The following is a 19534-nucleotide window of genomic DNA, read 5'->3' on the forward strand; positions in this document are numbered from 1 at the left end:
ACAGACGAGGAAACTGATCTCAGAGAGGGAAAGTATCATGCCCACGATCATTAAGTTGTGGCACTGAGAGTTATACCTTCCTAATTCCAGAGGAAAGCTTTTAACCACTCAAATCCTCTCCCCTTATACAACCAAATTACTGCATTGTCAATATATTGTTTATTTTTCTGCTTCCCCTGTTAGGGGAGGGTCGTGCCTTTGTCATCCTGCCTTTGCTGCACCATGTGTGGCCCAGGGCCTGGCACAGAGCTGGAGTTCATTTCGTGGGCGTTTCGTCACACACCCTCCAGTAAGTCAGTGTCAATGCTGCTGCTGCTGCTGCTGCTGTGTCGCTTCAGTCGTGTCCGACTCTGTGCGTGGTTCCCCCAATTCCACCACTTCTATTTCCCCTCCAGGAATTGGCAGATCGGTGATGGCAAAAGAAACATCCCCACCAATCAATAAATAATAATGTTGGAGAATTTGAAATAAGAATCTGGATTATTAAAGTTACAAATCTTTGGTCTTTATACCTTAATAAAACATGCATCTATTAATAATGGATACTGATTCTGGCCTGCTTATGCTGAAAAGGGGAAAAAAATGACCAGTCGAAAGATGCTAATATTTTTTCTCCTTATCCGGCTTGGCTGCCAAGCACTTCCCTGACAAACTGCTCATCATTTAAAAAGGTTTAAAATTTTTAACAGCACGAAAGGGTAATTGAAGAGGGGATGCTCAGCCCTGTGGCCCCTTCGCGAGAGATCACTCCTCTTGGAGACATCTGTCTCGTGGGCTGTGGTGGACCCATCTCTGCTGGCTCCTAGCTTAGTCCTCTGGCTGCGGCTTCTCAGACTCACTGTTTTTCTTCAACCTCTTCCCTGAGCCCCTTCCTTTCCTCCTCCATTCTTCCTCTTCCTCTCCCCTCCCTTCCCCTCTTCATTTATTGTTTTTAGTTGCACTGGGTCTCCACTGCTGTGCTCTGGCTTTCTCTAGTTGCAGTGAGTGGGGCCACTCTTCATTGCGGTGCACGGGTTTCTCATTACAATGGCTTCTCTTAGTATGGAGCACAGGCTCAAGGTGTGTGAGTTCAGCCGGGCTCAGAGGTTGTAGCATGTGGGTTTAGTTGCTCCTGGGCATGTGAGATCTTTCTGGCCCAGGGGTCAAACCCATGTACCCTGCATTGACAGGTGGATCAACCACTGGACCACCAGGGAAGCCCCCTTTCCCCTCTTCTCTCTGAACACCCTTACCCTGAGTGACCTCACCGCTCCTGAGATAAGTAGTCATCATCTTTGCACCAAGGTGTGTCAATAGGATACTGATTGTCAATTGATACTGGTGTGTCAATTGAGAAGTCACTCAATAGGAGAGAAAGTCAAAGAGGAAACAAGGGGACTGACCATGACAGTCCTTTGTAGACTGTGGAGGCCACGTGTGTACTTTGGCTTTTACTCTAAGCATAATGGTGCCATTACAGGAGCAGAGGAAGGTGTGATAGGACCTACGGCTTGAAAGAGATATCTTTGGAAATTGTGATTGAAATTGACTGGAGGGTGATAGGGCAGAAGCAGGAAAACCACTTAGAAGACTATTGTCATAATCCAGGCAAGAGACGATGACAGTTTGGGATAGAGTAGAAGCAGAGAGGAGGTAAGAAGTGATCGGGTACAGGATATATTTTATTTTATTTTTTCTTCTTTTTTTTTGGCTGCATTGCACAGCTTTTGGGATCCTAATTCCCTGACCAGGGATTGAACCTGGGCCTTCAGCAGTGGAAGTGCTGAGTCCCAACCACTGGACCACCAGGCAGTTCCCCAGGATATATTTTAAAGGTGGAGATGGTAGGATTTGCTTATGGATTGGAGGTGGGTATGAAAAAAGAGAAAGGAATCAAGGATGTCCCCAAGGTTTTTGTCTTGAGCAACTAAAAGGTATGAGTTTTCATTTCCTGAGACAAGAAAGATTGTGGGTGGAGCAGGCTTGGGGAGAACAGATTTAATCTCATATGTGTTTAGTTTGAGAAGCCTGTTGGATATAATGTTATGGATTGAATTGTGTCCCCTTAAAATCCATATGTTGAGGCCTTAACCCCCAGTGTGACAGTACTGGAGTTAGGATTGCTAAGGAGGCAATTAAGGTTAAATGAGACAGAAAAGATGGGACCCTAATCTGATAGTTTGCTGTTGTTATAGGAAGAAACACCCAGAGATCTCTCTCTCTAGGTACACACAGATGAAAGGCCATGTGGGGACATAGTGAGTGACTATCAACAACCAGGAAGAGAGGCCTCACCAGAAACCAACCCTGGAGGCACCTTGATCTTGGACTTTCAGCCTCCAGAACTGTAAGAAAATAAATGTCTGTTGTTTTAGCCACCCACTCTGTGGCATCTTATTATGGCAGCCTGAGCTGACTAATATGGATGTCTAAAAAGAGACGTGGGGGGACTTCCCTGGTAGTTCAGTAGTTAAGAATCTGCCTGCCAGTGCAGGGAACATGGGTTTGATCTCTGGTCGGGGAAGATCCCACAGGCTGCAGTGTGCAGTCAAAAAAGAGAGAGAGATGAAATTGGCGTTGGACATATGAGCCCAAGATCAGGGAGGCTACAAGATACAAATCTGTCTGGGATACAGATAAAAATCTGGGCATCATCGTCAGAGAGATGGTATTTGAAGTCAGGAGGTGATATGAGATTGCCAGTGGAGGGAATGTGATAGAGATGGACATGACAAGGGACCAGACCCTATGACCTTCCTCTGTTTAAATGTTGAGGAGATGAGAAGGAATCAGTGAAAGAAGACTGAGCAGTGGCCAGGGATATAGGAGAAAAATCAAGAAAATAAAATGTCCTGGAAGCCAAATGAAGAAAGGATATTAAGGAGAAGAGAGCGGTCATCTATGTACAGTGATGCTAATGGGATAAATAAGGTAAGAACTGAGGACTGATCACTTGCTTTAGCAACATGGAGGTCACTGGTGATGTTGACAAAAGCATTTGATTAGCTTTGAGAGCCTTGGAGGTGAAAACAAAAAGGAGACTCAATATACTCAATAATTCTCATTATCTTCCAGGAGGAAATCTACCGGTTGTTTAAGACACCCCATCTTTTTTTCCTGGGAATTCTTAATGTGAGTTCTTACAAAGAAGGCATTGGGTAAACAATGAATCTTGTCAATAGCAATTGCAGGTATTTTCTTCTCTTCCTTCTGACAGTTTAACCTGTGAACAAGTGGCAACCTTATGTATCCATTTCAGTCCAGTTATGAAGGGGCTCAGAGTGAAATGTGTATAGAGAAGCTTCACACATCAACACGCCAAGGGGGTATTGGGAAAGGAGTGACTAACTCTGCCTTGGGACTTGGGAAAGAGGAGATGCCCTTGAGGTGGGCTTTGAGAAGATAAACAAAAAATTATCTAAGGGAAAAAGAGCACAAATGACTTTTTTATGTATAGGAAACAGCATGTACTAATTGTGGCATGTACTTTCACTATAAAGTGATTTCTCTTTTTTCTCTGCCTTTATGAGTTTGTTTCTCTCCCTCTCTTTCTCACACCCCCGTATTCACAAACACAGCATGTAACTGCACATAGATGACCAACCGCTCTCATCTCCTTAAAATCCCTTCCTCATTTGACTTCCAGGACATTTTATTTTCTTGATTTTTCTCCTATATCACTGGCCACTGCTCAGTCTTCTTTCACTGATTCCTTCTCATCTCCCCAAGCTTTAAACAGAGGAAAGTCAAGTAGTAGTCTTGTTCGCAAATGACAGAAAACTCACCTCAAAATGGCTTAAAATAATAAAGGAAACTTTTTGGTTCATGTGATTGAAAACTCCAAGCATAAATTTAAGATGTCACTGAACTCAGGGGCCCAAACACCTGGTACCCATGCTTGGTCTCTCTCCATCGTCTAGTTCAGCCTTGCTCCACGCTAGAGCATTCACACTGAACACGGTGCCAAAAGAGCTGCCTGCAATCCTGGGCCTAAGTCATCCTAGTGGAACTGCATGGAGAGTCCCTCTCTCTGCTGTGTCTCATTGGCTCTAATTGTGTGAGGTGACCATCCATGAACAAATCACTGTGGTCAGGGGACTAAGATGCTCTGATTACTATAGCTGAGACACAAGCCCATCGTAGCGCCAAGGAATCAATTCTGACTACAGCACAGGGACTGAGAACCAGGAGGGAGAGCTCTCCTAAAGGAAAATCTTGTTGCCAAAGAAGGCTGAGTGGATCTTTAGCCATGAAAGCTTTGTATGTCCACTTCCAAGGAGTGATATGCTAAGGGTCTCCCTATGGTGAAAGAGTTAGGCCTTGACCTAAGAATTCTTGAGGGTTGAATAGCCCTCAGAGCAGTGGAGCTGCAAGAGGATGGAGCTTTTGAGAGGGAGCAGAAAGGGAATATCTGAGAAATGTAGCTGGGCCAGGGCTTAGAGGTTATCCAGCCTTAGAGGTCATCATCTAGGCAGATGACTGTAGAAGACCAGCGAGGGTGAGGAACTTGTCTGAGGCCACAGCAAACTGAAGCAGCGTTGGGATTCAAAGCAGCTGATGTTAAGGCTGGAACCAGGCTTGGTCTGTGTGTCTGGCAGCTGTCACATTCATTAGCTCCCTGACATCTCCTTGTTTCCTTGTGTATTTTTACAAGGCTGTTAATTACCAGCCATAAAGCTCAGCAAACATTTTGATCGGCTTTAAGAGCTCATGAAAACAACATTACATTTTAAGGCATGGTTTCCTAATTAATCTAATTAACTGTCAGCCTCGCATCCTGCTGGTTTCCAGACAAGGCGAGCTGCGCCTCTTAGCTTCTGATTCGGCCCCGGTGGACAGGGCTGCAGGCTTTCACAGTCACAATCTCCATGCCAAGAAACTAGCCAACCTGTGATCTGAGGTTTGGGTTGTCCGAGGCAGTGTCTAGATGCTCAGCCTTCTGTTGATTTATTTTCCCCAATGTTCTTTTTCTAGGACAAAGACACAGTAGTTTGAAGATGACCCAGATTAAAGCAAGTATGTGGATGACTGGCCACACCAGCCTAGTGCCATTCCAGAAGGCCAAGGCACATCTGGTGCCTCCTCCAATGATGTTCCCTTTCTCATTCACAGTCCTTGCTGTGCAATCCTGCTCCCCCTAATGACTAGATGGACTCAGATGGACACCTGACCCAGGGATGTTTCAGTCATTTCTGACCCATCAGACAGTTCAGTAGCTCAGTCATGTCTAACTCTCTGCTACCCCATGGACTGCAGCACACCAAGCTTCCCTGCCCTTCACCAATTCCCAGAGCTTGCTCCAACTCACGTCCATCAAGCTGGTGATGCCCTGCACATGGCCTGGCTCAAAAAGATGAGCTGGGTCAACCAGAGGCAACTTGGCTGGGCCAACTGGGGATGGAGAAACAGATCCTTGGAAGGGTGTATTACTTTACTACAGCTGCCATAACAAAGTACCACAGACCAGGTAGTTCAACCAACAGAAATTTACTTCTCAAGATTCTGGTGGCTAAAAGTCTAAGATCAAGGTACTAGCAGGGTTGGTTCCTGCTGAGATTTTAGCTCCTTGGTTTGCAGATAGTTGGTTTGTAGATAGTTGCCTCCTCCCTGCGTCCTCATATGGTCTTTTCTCTGTGTGTGAGCATCCCTGGAGTCTCTCTGCGTGTCCAATGTCCCCTTCTAGTAAGGATGGCAATCAGATTGGATTAGGGCTCACCCTAAAAGCCTCCTTTTAACTTAATCACCTCTTTAAAGACCATTTCTTCAAATAGTGTCTTTTGGAGGTACTGGGGGTTAGGCTGCAACATACCAATTGTGGGAAGACATCATTTAGCCCATAACAAAAGGGGAAGAACAGACTTTCCTGGCAGCCCAGTGGTTAAGACTTCTGCTTCCACTTCAGGGGACACAGGTTTGATCCCTCATTGGGGAAGATCCTGTGTGCTGTGGCCAAAAAAAAAAAAAAAAGCAAAGAGCAAGAACTAGTGATGAAAACTTGTACAGCATCTGGGCTGGGGTAAGGAGGCAGCCAGGGCCAATGCACCACCCCTAACTGTGAGACCCTCTGCTGGACACTCTGAACACCGTTTACTAAAAACACCTGGGACCTGCCATCTTCCACCTGAGGACTTTAATCTATCCACTTTCCGCTGGGGGCACAGTCACCTGCACACAAGGAACGCTAGAGTGTTAGAGGGTTAGTGGTGGCACAGCGTTAAAGAATCTACCTGCATTGCAGGATACACAAGAGATGTGGGTTCAGTCCCTTGTTTGGTAAGATCCCCTGGAGTAGGAAATGGCGACCCACTCCAGTATTCTTGCCTGGAAAATCCCTTGGACAGAGCCCTGGCAGGCTACACTCCATGGGGTCACAAAAGAATCGGACACAACATTTGCGACTAAACATTAAAGAGGGTTAATACCCGGGGAGCAGCCCTCCCTCCATCAACGACTGATGGAAGTCGCAGGGAGGGGGAATGAGTATCCCAGCTCTCTAACCCATTGGGTGGGATAATTCTGTGTGTGTGTGTGTGTATACGCTCAGTTGTGTCCAACCCTTGGCAACCCCATAGACTGTAGCCTGCCATGCTCCTCTGTCCATAGAATTTTCCAGGCAAGAATGCTGGAGTGGGTTGACATCCACTTCTGGGCATCTTCTCCAGGGCATCTTCCTGACCCAGAGATCGAACCCATGTGTCTTGCATCTCTTGTGTTGGCAGGCAGATTCTTTACCACTAGCGCCATCCAGGAAGCCCCTGTCCCTGGGATAACTCTGACCCATGTTCTACACTGTCTCTGGTGCTCTTTGGAAGGCTCAGTGGTAACTGGCACCATTCCTTTCCTTGGCCTGTCCCACTCACTGATCAGTATTTTCAGGGATCAACTCCTAAATAAACTAATTGCATTTGAATCTGTGTCTCCAGGTCTGCTTCTGAGGGAACCCAAACAAAGTTAGGTGGCATGCAGACTTAATGCGGGCAAAGAAGCAGAGGAAGCTGGGGAGAGAGAAAGACTGGGTCCTAAGAGAGGGAAAGTGTTCCTGTGCTTTATAGGCTCTAGTTTCGTACCTGGGAGCGCTGTCCTGGATTTCTCGCCCATAGCTCTCCAAGTTGCTGTTGCTCATTCGCTAAGTCATGTCCAGCACTTTGTGACCCCATAAACTGCAGCACACCAGGCTTCCCTGTCCGTCACTGTCTCCCAGAGTTTGCTCAAAATCATGTCCATTGAGTCGGTGATGTCATCCAACCACCTCATCCTCTTGTGGCCCCTTCTCCTCTTGCCCTCAACCTTTCCCAGCATCAGAATCTTCTCCTCTTCATACCAGGTGGTCAAAGTATTGGAGCTTCAGTTTCAGCATCAGTCCTTCCAATGAATATTCAGGGTTGATTTCCTTTAGATTTGACTGGTTTGATCTCCTTACTGTCCTTGTAAATTAGGACGTTGGGTGTTCTGGAACACAAAATGATTTAGCCATTTCCCTATCCAGATGCAGCAGATTCTCTTGAACTCTTCTGGAAACTTCCCTCTGAAATGTGCAATAATATGGAGAATTGATACCTATTGCCCCTGGGAAAGGTGTCACAGGGTATGTTCCATGGCTTCATCAACATGTGCCTCCAAGTAGACCCTTGATTTTCAGAGCTGAAGCTGGGGATGAATTTGGCAAACTTGCATGTGAGCCAGAAGCTACATGGAGGATCAGGAATCAAGACTCCTGCACCCTTTCCTTCTGAGATAAAACATGGTCACAACTTTTCTGGTTGACTCGGATAAGTCCAGTTGAAATTCCTGAAAGAAATGACGTAAAGAGACACAGAAAAAATGGCCATAACAGTGAAGGGAGTGTGCACTGGTAACTTGTCTTCAACAAGAGCACTTTTTCTAGCACAGTTAAAAGCTGATGTTAGGGAGGTGCTTAGTTTTTGATCTTTAAAATGAAAAGACCAGTTCCCATATTTTCCCCTTGGCTTAGGACCTGCCTTTAGAAATTCACTGGCCTTCTCCCTGGTGGCTCAGATGGCAAAGAATCCGCCTGCAATGCTGGAGATCCAGGTTCAATCCCTGGGTTGGGAAGATCCCCTGGAGAAGGGAATGGCTTCACCATTGGCTTCACCAATACCCATACTCCATTGGGTATTGGTGGGTTGCCTGGAGAATCCCATGGACTGAGGAACCTGGCGGGCTACAGTCCACGGGGCACAAAGAGTCGGACATGACTGAGCGACTGATACTTTTCACTTCACTTTCATAGAAATTCATTAGACTTCTCAACATTTGGTGGGATGAGTATGTGGGGTTTATACTGCATTGCATGCAGAGGGAGAGAGAGAGGAATAGAAGCTAGTAGGGGTAGGGTCTGGAATCTGAAAGAAGTGGGTGGGAGCAGTTGGCTTCTGTGCTCGAGGGGTTCTCAATATACAGCCACAAAGGAAGTGTGCCCCAGGCGATGAGGGAAGTCTCAAGCACAGGATCTGGGCCTTGGGTCAGGGAGAGCGTAATAAATACAGTGACTCTGATGGTGAATGGGACCATTGGCATTACATCTCCTGTTTATAGGTGAAGAAACTCACAGCTCTCACCAGGGTGTAGTATCAGGTCCAAAGAATAACATCAGACCCTGAAAAATATGATTCAATGGGCAGAAAGTAGGATGATAGAGTGGGCAATGGAGTCCTATTTGGGGCAGGATGAGCTGTGTGGGACCAAGCCTGTGAACACTTTGAGGACGTCAGAAGCCAACTTGGAAGTGGGGTACCTTTAAGAAAGGGCTGGGTCTGGTGACCTGAGGCTAAAAGGACCGAGCAGGATTGTCCTTCAAAGTGGCTTCCGTTCTTCACCATCCAGTACGTCCTGGCCTCTACCCTACTTGACACTCCCTAGATGGATTTATTTACTTTTTTTTTTTTTGACATCAGTAAAAAGTATTTTTATTGAAAAAGTACAAATGCAAAGAAATGAATAGAGGAAAATTTAGTCTTGCAACTTTTACTCTATTTTTTTCTTTTTGCTTTTCTATTTTGACCTTGCTATTTCGTCTCAGTCATTTAACCTGAGACTTTGGTTCAGCTATTTTTTTAACTGCAAAAATAGTCTGAATCTCTGCCTATTAAATCCTTGAAATCAGAAATATATGAAAGAGTAAAAATATTTTTTGAGAACTTATTTTTCAGAGGTAATAATAAGACTTTTTAATTCCTTGGTCAATTTTTTTTAAGATAGCAGAGTGAAGAAAAATCTAGTTTATCCACTTTTGCTTTTAATTCACTGAAGTTATTTCCATCAAAATCAATTATTTTTATGTAAATGACACTTTCATTCATATCTTATCATATTGACTATAGATGCTCTAGTATTTTAAGTTTTAAGTGTTGTTATTTTTACCATCAACTATCTTGAATCATTATGTATTTCAAAAAAATTTTTCCCAGTTTTCCAAGACATAATTCATGTAAGGCACTGTATAATTTTAAGGTGTAGAGCATAATGATTTAATTAACATATATTGTGAAATGATTGCCACAACAAGTTTAGTTCACATTCATTACCTCATGTAGATTTTTTAATGGAAAAGATAAACAAAAGATTTTTTTCGTGTGATGAAAGCTCTAAGGATTTACGTTCCTCCCCAGGTGGATTTAAATTGATACCCTCAAAACTGCAAAACCAGATCAGATTCTCCCTCCCCTCTGTCCACTCACCTTCAAAAATTTAATGAGCTTGTCTAGGTTAAAGTGTTTTATTCAAGCCCAATGCCAGCACTATCACTGAGGAAGTAAATCCTAAACTAATAGAAGTTGAGTGTAATGTAAAATAACAATTAATCTCTGTTGCAGAGAGTAAGAAAAATGAACGAACAGCTGGTCAAATATTTATTAGCAGGAGAGACTGGACAGATGTCTTTATTCTGTGACTGAGGTCAACTGAAACTTTAGGAAGTATCTTGTCCTTACATCACGGGGGAGTTGGGCTCAGAAATGATGTCAGGGGGGGAGTTGGGGGCTAGGGATGGTTAGTGGACCAGAGCCATCCTTGGGAAGGGTGAGTCCTGTGACAGGTCAGAATAGGGGGGCCTAAATCCCCCAAATGCTGCTTCTCCCCTCCCCCAACTAAAATCAGATTGTGGATGTTGATTCTGACATGACAGACACCAGCTCACCTCTGACACATGTAAGGAGAATTCCTCCACCATCCAGGGCCTGGTCCTGAAAACCTCAGCCTTGACCCTCCTACTGTTGCCATGGCTCTATATTCTCTTCAACTGTGCACAGCCCCCCATCCCCCCACCCCCGCCTTTTGATGGCCTAGGCAGTTCTTGACCACTCTAGATTTTTCCCTACAAACATTGGTCCTCTCCCATACGCATCACAAATCATCCATCTTCTCCCATCTGTCCCCTACCTAAGCTCTAGATAAGGTGACTATAAACTCTGGCACCTGAAAGAAGAGGTCCAGAATTTCTTTCCAAAAGTGGGACAAAAGACAGCCGCTAACAATGCCTCCCAGCCTTGGACGTGGGCGCTGTTCTTCCTGTAAAGAGGCGGTGCTGTGCCTCCTTCCTGGAATCTGGGCTGGCCTTGTAACTTGGCTTTGACCTCCTGCTGTGTCAATTTCCTGCCTAGCCCTTAAGGGACCTGACAGCTTCTGTTCTCTTGGAGCACAGAGCCACTGAGAAAGAAGTCCAACTAACCTACTGAAGAGTAAGGCCCAGCCACCGCAGCTGCCATCTTGAATGTTTCAGCCCCAGCAGAATTCATGAGTGACCCCAGCAAACATGCCATGGAAGAATTGCCCAGGTGTGTCTGGCCATCCCTTGAAATCATAAGAAACAGTAAATTGTTTTAAGCCACAGAGGTGTGCAGTGGCTTGTGAAATAGTGATAGATATTTGAGACACTAATCTTTCTAGGATTTAAGTCTGCCTTCCACCTGCCATTTTGGATGTTGCAAAAACTCTACCTTGTCAACTTCAGAACCCCTATAGACACACATGTTGGACACCCTGATGCCAGCCACTTGCCGGGGCTGTCCTGTTGCCCTGCCCATCAAACTCCAAGCCCAAGTTCATTGGTTATTCATTAAAGACTGATTGTACCTAAAGCTTGAATTAAGCCCTATTTGGCCCCGGAGAATTCAGACATACTCCCAGACTTCAAAGAGTTCACAGGTCAAGGGGGAGATAGACAGGAAGATAACATGCTAAACTTCAGGGTGCGCGTATTGAAATAGTAGCAGGGCATAGCTCCATGAGAGTAGGAGAGGTGGGGTGTGGGGCGGATAGTCGTGTTCAGGTAGACTTCACAGGGATGCATTTTTAAAAGGTAGCTTGCAAAATCAGTGTCAGAATTTGGTTCCAATCTACTCATTTTTTAAATTAGGGAATGTGAGATGTATTTTTCAGGAAAAAAATTACCCTATGAAATAAACTACCAGTAATAATTTACTAATTTGTGTGTGTGTGTGACACAAACATGCATTTGTTTTATTTACAAAACACTCTGTTTTCCTAAAACAATACAACCAGCATATTCATCAGCAGGAAGCTGACCATGGGCAAGGGGGGCCCAGGCCACTGGGAGAACCCTGGGCACCCATCCTTACCAGCAGATGGCCACCCAGGGAAACCCTTTCTTTTGTTGCCATCAGCGAGGCCAGAAAAAAAAAAAGAACTTATTTTCCATAAGGGAAGTAGCCAGGATGAGAAATATCACGACATGGGCTCCCCAGCTCTCAATGGATAAACAAACAGAACTTCCATTTTTGCAAAATTATCACTGTTAGGGTGTGGGGAGTGGGGTCCTATTCTGGGGTGCTGAGCCACTGGCTGGGTCTCAGGGGTCAGTGGGCTGCTCCCTCCAGCTCTGTGAGCTCCTCGCTGCAGCACCACACTGGTTGATGGACATAGAGGGGCTTCCGCACAGCGCCATCAACATTCTATTTACAACCCTGAGTGGATTCTCCAGGCACACGAAAACTGTGCAGTATTTCATGATTGGAAAGAGTCAAAGGATTTCCAAATCAAACGTTTCCCAGACTCAGGCATTTGGGAGCTATTTTCACATTTGCTGTGTGTGTGTATCACTACAACTAATTTACTTAGTATTTTACTGTAAGTCAACTCCTATTTTATAAACCTAAAAACTTTTATTATAAAAGATTACTGTATATACCACTAAAAATGAAAACCATAAATACTTGTGATAAACACATAACTATTAAAAATAAAACACAGTTACTTTTTGTCCTTCCTAAAATGATCTCGTTTACCACCATTGATATGTTTCCTGTATTTGGGAAAACAGTTATAAATATTAAATTTAAAAGATTGGGAATTCCCTGGCAGTCCAGTGCTTAAGACTCTGTGTTTCCACTATAGGGGGTATGAGTTTGATCCCTGGTCTGGAAACTAAGATCCTGCAAGACACAGCACAGCCAAAAAAAAAAAAAAAATTCAACTTGGATGTGGTTCAGAGGGGTTTGTTATGAATATCAAAAGATGCTTCCTTCACTTTTATAGCTCTTATCACTTGGAAATTCCTCAGGTTTTAGGAGCTCTGTGCCAGAAATAGGGATGAAAACCAAATATATATTTCTTATTATAAATCATAATGTCACAATTAGTGACAGAAAAAGAGAGCCCAGAGAGGGGATGTGCATTCCCCACGTAACCCTACTCTCAAAAATAACTGACATAAAGAGGACAGGGTTGCTTTGCTCTTTGGAACTTGGAAGCCTCAAAAGTAAACACAGATGGGCAAGGCCTAGCTGAACAATCTCTGGATGGAGAATGCTCCTGATCTCTGCAATATCTCTTCCAGAACAAGGAGCCAGGGAAGCCCAAGTTCTCTGTCTGATCAGATCACAGGAAACTGAAGGAGCCAGTTTCAAGTTTCTCAGGTGCTGGGAGAAAACGTGTTATTTTATAAGACGTCTGCGCTTATGTTCTCTACAGACAGATGTTAGAGTTCTTCCTTGAAAGAGAATTGCTCTTCTCCTTGGGAAAGTATTTCAAGAGACCTATTGATTATGCAAAGGACTCCTGCTGAGAGTCCAGCCTTGTTCTGCTGTTTGTGATTAAGCAACAGGGATATGCACTTTAATCTAAGTATTGTCTTTTGTATTTGCCTCTTATCTTTCCCTTATCATCAACCTTTATTTAGCACTGTTTTAACAGATTTTTGTAGTAATATACAAAGGGGAGATGGGGGAAGAGGTAACTTGGCAATAGGCCAGGGCAAACAGAGTCAGGCACCCAGTAAGATGTGCCCAGATCAGATCAGATCAGATCAGTCGCTCAGTCGTGTCCGACTCTTTGCAACCCCATAAATTGCAGCATGCCAGGCCTCCCTGTCCATCACCAACTCCCGGAGTTCACTCAGACTCACGTCCATTGAGTCAGTGATGCCATCCAGCCATCTCATCCTCTGTCGTCCCCTTCTCCTCCTGCCCCCAATCCCTCCCAGCATCAGAATCTTTTCCAATGAGTCAACTCTTCACATGAGGTGGCCAAAGTACTGGAGTTTCAGCTTTAGCATCATTCCCTCCAAAGAAATCCCAGGGCTGATCTCCTTCAGAATGGACTGGTTGGATCTCCTTGCAGTCCAAGGGACTCTCAAGAGTCTTCTCCAACACCACAGTTCAAAAGCATCAATTCTTTGGCGCTCAGCCTTCTTCACAGTCCAACTCTCACATCCATACATGACCACAGGAAAAACCATAGCCTTGACTAGACGGACCTTTGTGGGCAAAGTAATGTCTCTGCTTTTGAATATGCTATCTAGGTTGGTCATAATTTCCTTCCAAGGAGTAAGCGTCTTTTAATTTCATGGCTGCAGTCACCATCTGTAGTGATTTTGGAGCCCAGAAAAATAAAGTCTGACACTGTTTCCACTGTTTCCCCATCTATTTCCCATGAAGTGATGGGACCGGATGCCATGATCTTCATAAGATGTGCCCAGGTGGGGAACTAATGCTTGACTTAAACACATTGTTCATTCTGCGATGACATCTCCTTTTCTTTGTTTTGGTAAAAAACAAGACAACAGGGAATTCCTTGGTGGTCCAGTGGTTAGGAATCCACACTTCCACTGCAGGGGACACAGATTTGATCCCTGGTCAGGGAACTAAGCGGAGAAGGCAATGGCAACCCACTCCAGCACTCTTGCCTGGAAAATCCCATGAACGGAGGAGCCTGGTGGGCTGCAGTCCATGGGATCGTTAAGAGTCAGGCATGACTGAGCGACTTCACTTTCACTTTTCACTTTCATGCATTGGAGAAGGAAATGGCAACCCACTCCAGTGTTCTTGCCTGGAGAATCCCAGAAATGGGGGAGCCTGGTGGGCTGCCGTCTATGGAGTTGCACAGAGTCGGACACAACTGAAGCGACTGAGCAGCAGCAGCAGCAGGAAACTAAGCTGCAAGACACAGCCTGAAAAACACCCAAACAAACAAAAACAAAAAAACAAAAAAGAACACAAAATGGAGTCGCTTATGCTAAGCCCCAAGTACCTAAGAGTTAAAACAAGAGTTAACTTAGAGTTTTGACTCTCCCAGGAACGAAATCTTTGAACCGAGTCAATTAAGAATCGCCTGATAGATGCCTGCCATCCTATAAACCACAGTGACCTTGCCATAATCAACCCATTGTTTGCCTCATATAACTTTGTTTCTTTTAAAAATTGTTTATTTGTTTATTTTTGGCTGTGCTGGGTCTTTGTTGCTGTGCTCAGGCTTTGTCTAGTTGCAGAAAGTGGAGGCTGCTCTTCGTTGCAGTGCTTGGGCTTCTCACTGCAGTGGCTTCTCTTTACAGCACGGGCTTAGTTGTTCCGCGGATGTGGGATCTTCCCAGATTAGGAATTGAACCTGTATCCCTGGCATCAGGGCGTGGCAACCCACTCCAGTATTTTTGCCTGGAGAATCCCATGGACAGAGGAGTCTGGCGAACTACAGTCCATAGGGTCGCAAAGAGTTGAATACAGTTGAAGCAAATGAGCACGCACGCATCCCTGCATCAGCAGGCAGATTCTTCACCATTGAGCCACCAGGAAAGCCCCAGCCTCTTATAACTTTCTTGCTCCTGCTCACTCTGCCTATAAAATTCTTTCATTTTGTACAGCTCCTCGGAGTTCCTTTCTGTTAGATTGGATGCTGCCCGATTCATGAACCATGAAAGAAAGCCAATAAGACCTTCAAAATTTACTCAGTTCAATTTTGTTTTTTTAAACAGTTCCCAAATCTTCAGTATCAGCTGTTACCCCGCAAAAGAGTTGAACTGTGGCTCACCTAAAAAGACATGTTCACTTTCTAATCCACAGCCCCTGTGCATGTGACCTAGTGGGAAAAAGGTTTTTGCAGGTATAATTAAGGATTTTGCGTGAGATTATCCTGGATCATTGGGGTGAGACCTAAATCCAATGATTAGTATCTTTATCAGAAACAGAAGAGACAACATAGGGGAGAAGGCAAGAAAATGGAGATGGAGATGGAGGCAGAGATTGGAGTGATGTGGCCACAAGCCAAGAACACCTGTGGCCACCAGAAGCCAGAAGAGGTAAGGAAGGATGCTCCCCTATGGCCTTTAGGAGGAGTAAAGTCCTGATGACACCTTGGTTTTGGACTTCTGGCCCCTGGACCTGTGACAGAATAAATTTCTGTTGTTTTAAGGCACCAAGTTGATGGTGATTTTTCTATGGTAACCCTAGGGAAGAAATACAGTCTCCAACAGCCTTGCATTGGTAGAGCTTTGGAAATGAAGGAGCTTTGGAAAGGCACAGGACGTTAATGAGAAAGATGTTTTACTGAAGATTTCATGGGAGACAGAGAAGAGAGTTGCCTCTTACATCACAGAACAAGCGCTAATGAGAATTCCTGGTGTCTACCCTCCCACTCTGGACCTGTAACTTTCCTTCTGTTCCTCAATAATTCTCTGAGTTTCAAGAGAATTTCCCTGTCTTTCAACCTATTCAGCCTCTTCTCAGCTGAACATAAGTGCCATAGTTATCTGACTAGAGATTATCTTTGTTGCCTCACAGGAGCCCTTGTGAGTCTCATTTTTTAAGTTGTTTTCTGTCCCTTATAATCAACAGTCTTTCTTAACACATGAGGTATGAAAGGATCCAGGCAGGAAGGAGAATAGAAAGAGAATGGTCTCTACTGACAATCCCCAGTCTTGGGTGGGCTCCTCTGGAGGCATCTCTTTGAGCTTCTCTCTGTCTCCATACTCCCCACCCCTCACCCAGGAGCTCTATCTAGAAACTAACGAGGTATAAACAAATGTGAAATACACAGAATAAACCGGGGTATTTCCTGTTATTTAATACTTTTGGAATGGAATGAAATAGTGGATGCAGTGAGGTATAAACAGGCCCCGGGATGCAGGGGCCTGCTCTCCATCTCAGGTGATCTGGAATCTATTGGAAAGGAGTGGAGTGATGCCTTGCAATCTGGGAGTAATTACTCTAGGAGCACCTTAACAGGCAATGCACCATGGCCTCTCAGATTTCCAATTTGTCTCCATCCAGTACCTGGCCCTTAGCAGGGGCTCCGTGAATGGGAACGTGTCGAGCTGAACTGTGAATCTGGTTTCTTGGCTACCTCCCACTCAGTACTGCCCTGAGACCCAGGCAAGCCCTGCTCCAGGCTCACACCTCAGGGGCCCTGCACTTTGGAGGGCCTTTCTCAAAGGAAGCCTCCTTTGGGGTCTGAGACCACATGGAGCTGGCAGTAATATTCAGGCCTGATGCCATAAGCCCAGATCTCGTTGTGTGCTTTGTTTCATTTTAAACCTTAAACATTTTTTTCATTGTTGTTTTTTTTATTATTTGTTTGTTTTTGATTGTGTTGAATCTTCGTTGCTGCACTGCGTGAGCTTTCTCTGATTGCGGTGAGCAGGGGCTGCTGTCTAGTTGTAATTGTGGGGGCTTCTCATTGCCGTGACTTCTCTTGTTGTGGCCGAAGAATTGATGCTTTTGAACTGTGGTGTTGGAGAAGACTCTTGAGAGTCCCTTGGCCTGCAAGGAGATCCAACCAGTCCATTCTGAAGGAGATCAGCCCTGGGATTTCTTTGGAAGGAATGATGCTAAAGCTGAAACTCCAGTACTTTGGCCACCTCATGGGAAGAGTTGACTCATTGGAAAAGACTCTGATGCTGGGAGGGATTGGGGGCAGGAGGAGAAGGGGACGACAGAGGATGAGATGGCTGGATGGCATCACTGACTCAACGGATGTGAGTCTCAGTGAACTCTGGGAGTTGGTGTTGGACAAGAAGGCCTGGCGTGCTGCGATTCATGGGGTCACAAAGAGTCAGATACAACTGAGCGACTGACCTGATCTGATCTGATCTCTTGTGGAGCACAGGCTTTAGGGCACATGGGTTTCAGTAGCTGTGGCGCACAGCTTAGTTGCTCTATGGCATGTGGGGTCTTCCTAGACCAGGGATTGAATCCATGTCCCCTGCACTGGTAGGTGGATTCTTTTTGACTATACCACCAGGGAAGTCCCAGACCCGGTTCTATATTAAGTCCTGGTTGCCAGAAATATACCAGAACATTTTCTAAGAATTTCTCCAGGGGCTAGGACTGGCTAGGGTGGGTAGTGCCATCTGTTTGGGGCTCCCTGAGCCTGAACTGGGGTCCATGTGGGTTCCTGTTCCTACTTCTCTCATTTGAAAGTGGTCTCTAACCCTCTCCCTGATGTGTGGAGTCGAATGGATGATCTGAGGAGCTCCAGGATTGTGCTTGTAGGGTAGTCCTGTGACCTTGCAGTGGGATCTGCTTCAGGAGGGTGTCACAGGAGCAGAAAACCAGCCTCTGGCTGGTCTGGCATTACTTTTGTGGTAGTGCTTGAGACTGAGTTACTAGAATGATGCTCACACACAGATTTTGAGTGACTGACAGCAGACACAGGAGGGATTTGGAGCTCTGGTCCATTAATGGCCTACCACTGACCCTTGGGCTTGATGCATATACTTGGGCCTGGGGTGGCCCTCACTGTCTGTGTTCAGACCATAGTGCCACCTCCGGTCTGCCCCGCCCACGGCTGCTGGGGGGCAACAGGTGTTCTTTCCCAGCGCTTTCTGCCGCTGGACCTCGACCCCTCTGCCGGGCTTGGTTCAGGTGTCCGTCCTCTAGAGATGGCTGTGTCTACTCATTGTTCTGCTGTGCCCACAAGCCTATCAGTGCTCTTTCTTGCCTCTGATTGATAAAGCAAGTCCTGTTCTTCTGGCCTTAAGCTATGCTAGATGAATACTGGATATGAACACTGGAATATGCTGGATGAATACTCCACTAATACTGGAGTGGATCACCTTTCCCTTCTCCAGAGGATCTTCCCAACCCAGGCCTCCTGCGTTGTGGGTGGATTCTTTACCAGCTGAGCCACAAGGGAAGCCCAAGAATACTGGAGTGGGTAGCCTATCCCTTTTCCAGTGGATCTTCCTGACCCAGGAATTGAACCAGGGTCTCCTGCATTGCAGCTGTATTCTTTACCAACTGAGCTATCAGGGAAGCCCATGCTGGATGGGGACAATCTCTGCGTGTACGGAACCGTTCTTGCTCCAATGGCTCCTCACCTATGCTCCCCACGGGTCGTGGGGTATAGTAGGCAGGAATGAGGTCAGCATTCAAACAGATCCCATTTTAGGAATGCAGTGATGGGGGCTCAAAGTGTTCAAGAGAAGACATGGTTAGAAGATGTGTGTGTGTGTTAGTGGCTTAGTTGTGTCTGACTCTTTGTGACCCCATGGGTTGTAGCCTGCCAGGCTCCTCTGTCCATGACATTCTCCAGGCAAGAATACTGGACTGGGTAGCCATTCCCTTCTCCAGGCAATCTTCCTGATCCAGGGATTGAACCCGGGTCTCCCACATTGCAGGCAGATTCCTTACCATCTGAGGCAACAGGGAAGCTCATGTTGTTCTATATTTACATTAAAAATTCCAGTGATAAACTTAACATGGTCAGAAAATGAATGATCATTCACAGGTTCTCCATACTCTGGGTAAGACCTCTCTCAGTTCAGTTCAATCGCTCAGTCTTGTCTGACTCTTTGCAGTCCCATGGACTGCAGCATGCCAGGCCTCCCTGTCCATCACCAACTCCCAGAGTTTACTCAAACTCATGTCCATTGAATCGGTGATGCCATTCAACCATCTCATCCTCTGTCCTCCCCTTCTCCTCCTGCCTTCAATCTTTCCCAGCATCAGGATCTTTTCCAACGAGTCAGTTCTTCGCATCAGGTGGCCAAAGTGTTGGAGTTTCAGCTTCAGCATCAGTCCTTCCAAGGAATAGTCAGGACTGATTTCCTTTAGGATGGACTGGTTGGATCTCCTTGCAGTCCAAGAAACTCTCAAGAGCCTTCTCTAACACCACAGTTCAAAAGCATCAATTCTTCGGTGCTCAGCTTTCTTTATAGACCTCTTTCAGTGGTCATCATCAAGGAAGCATGACTTTTGAGGGTTAACGGAAGCCAGTATTCACTGGCAGCACGATAGACCATGCAGCCTCATGACTAATGGTGTAGGCAGCATTAAATAAATGGTCTTAGAGAAAGGCAGAGGCAGAT

The 19534-nt window shown here is 45.5% G+C and overlaps 1 non-coding gene across 1 annotated transcript; it reads right to left on the minus strand.

Moving 5' to 3' along the window:
• Positions 1–1718: 1718 nt before the first annotated feature.
• TRNAG-UCC (transfer RNA glycine (anticodon UCC)) lies at positions 1719–1791 on the minus strand. Its single transcript has one exon. It is a non-coding gene; the product is annotated as a tRNA-Gly (tRNA).
• Positions 1792–19534: the final 17743 nt, after the last annotated feature.

The sequence above is a fragment of the Bos javanicus genome, chromosome 13 (genome assembly GCF_032452875.1).
Source record: "Bos javanicus breed banteng chromosome 13, ARS-OSU_banteng_1.0, whole genome shotgun sequence".
Lineage (NCBI taxonomy): Eukaryota > Metazoa > Chordata > Mammalia > Artiodactyla > Bovidae > Bos > Bos javanicus.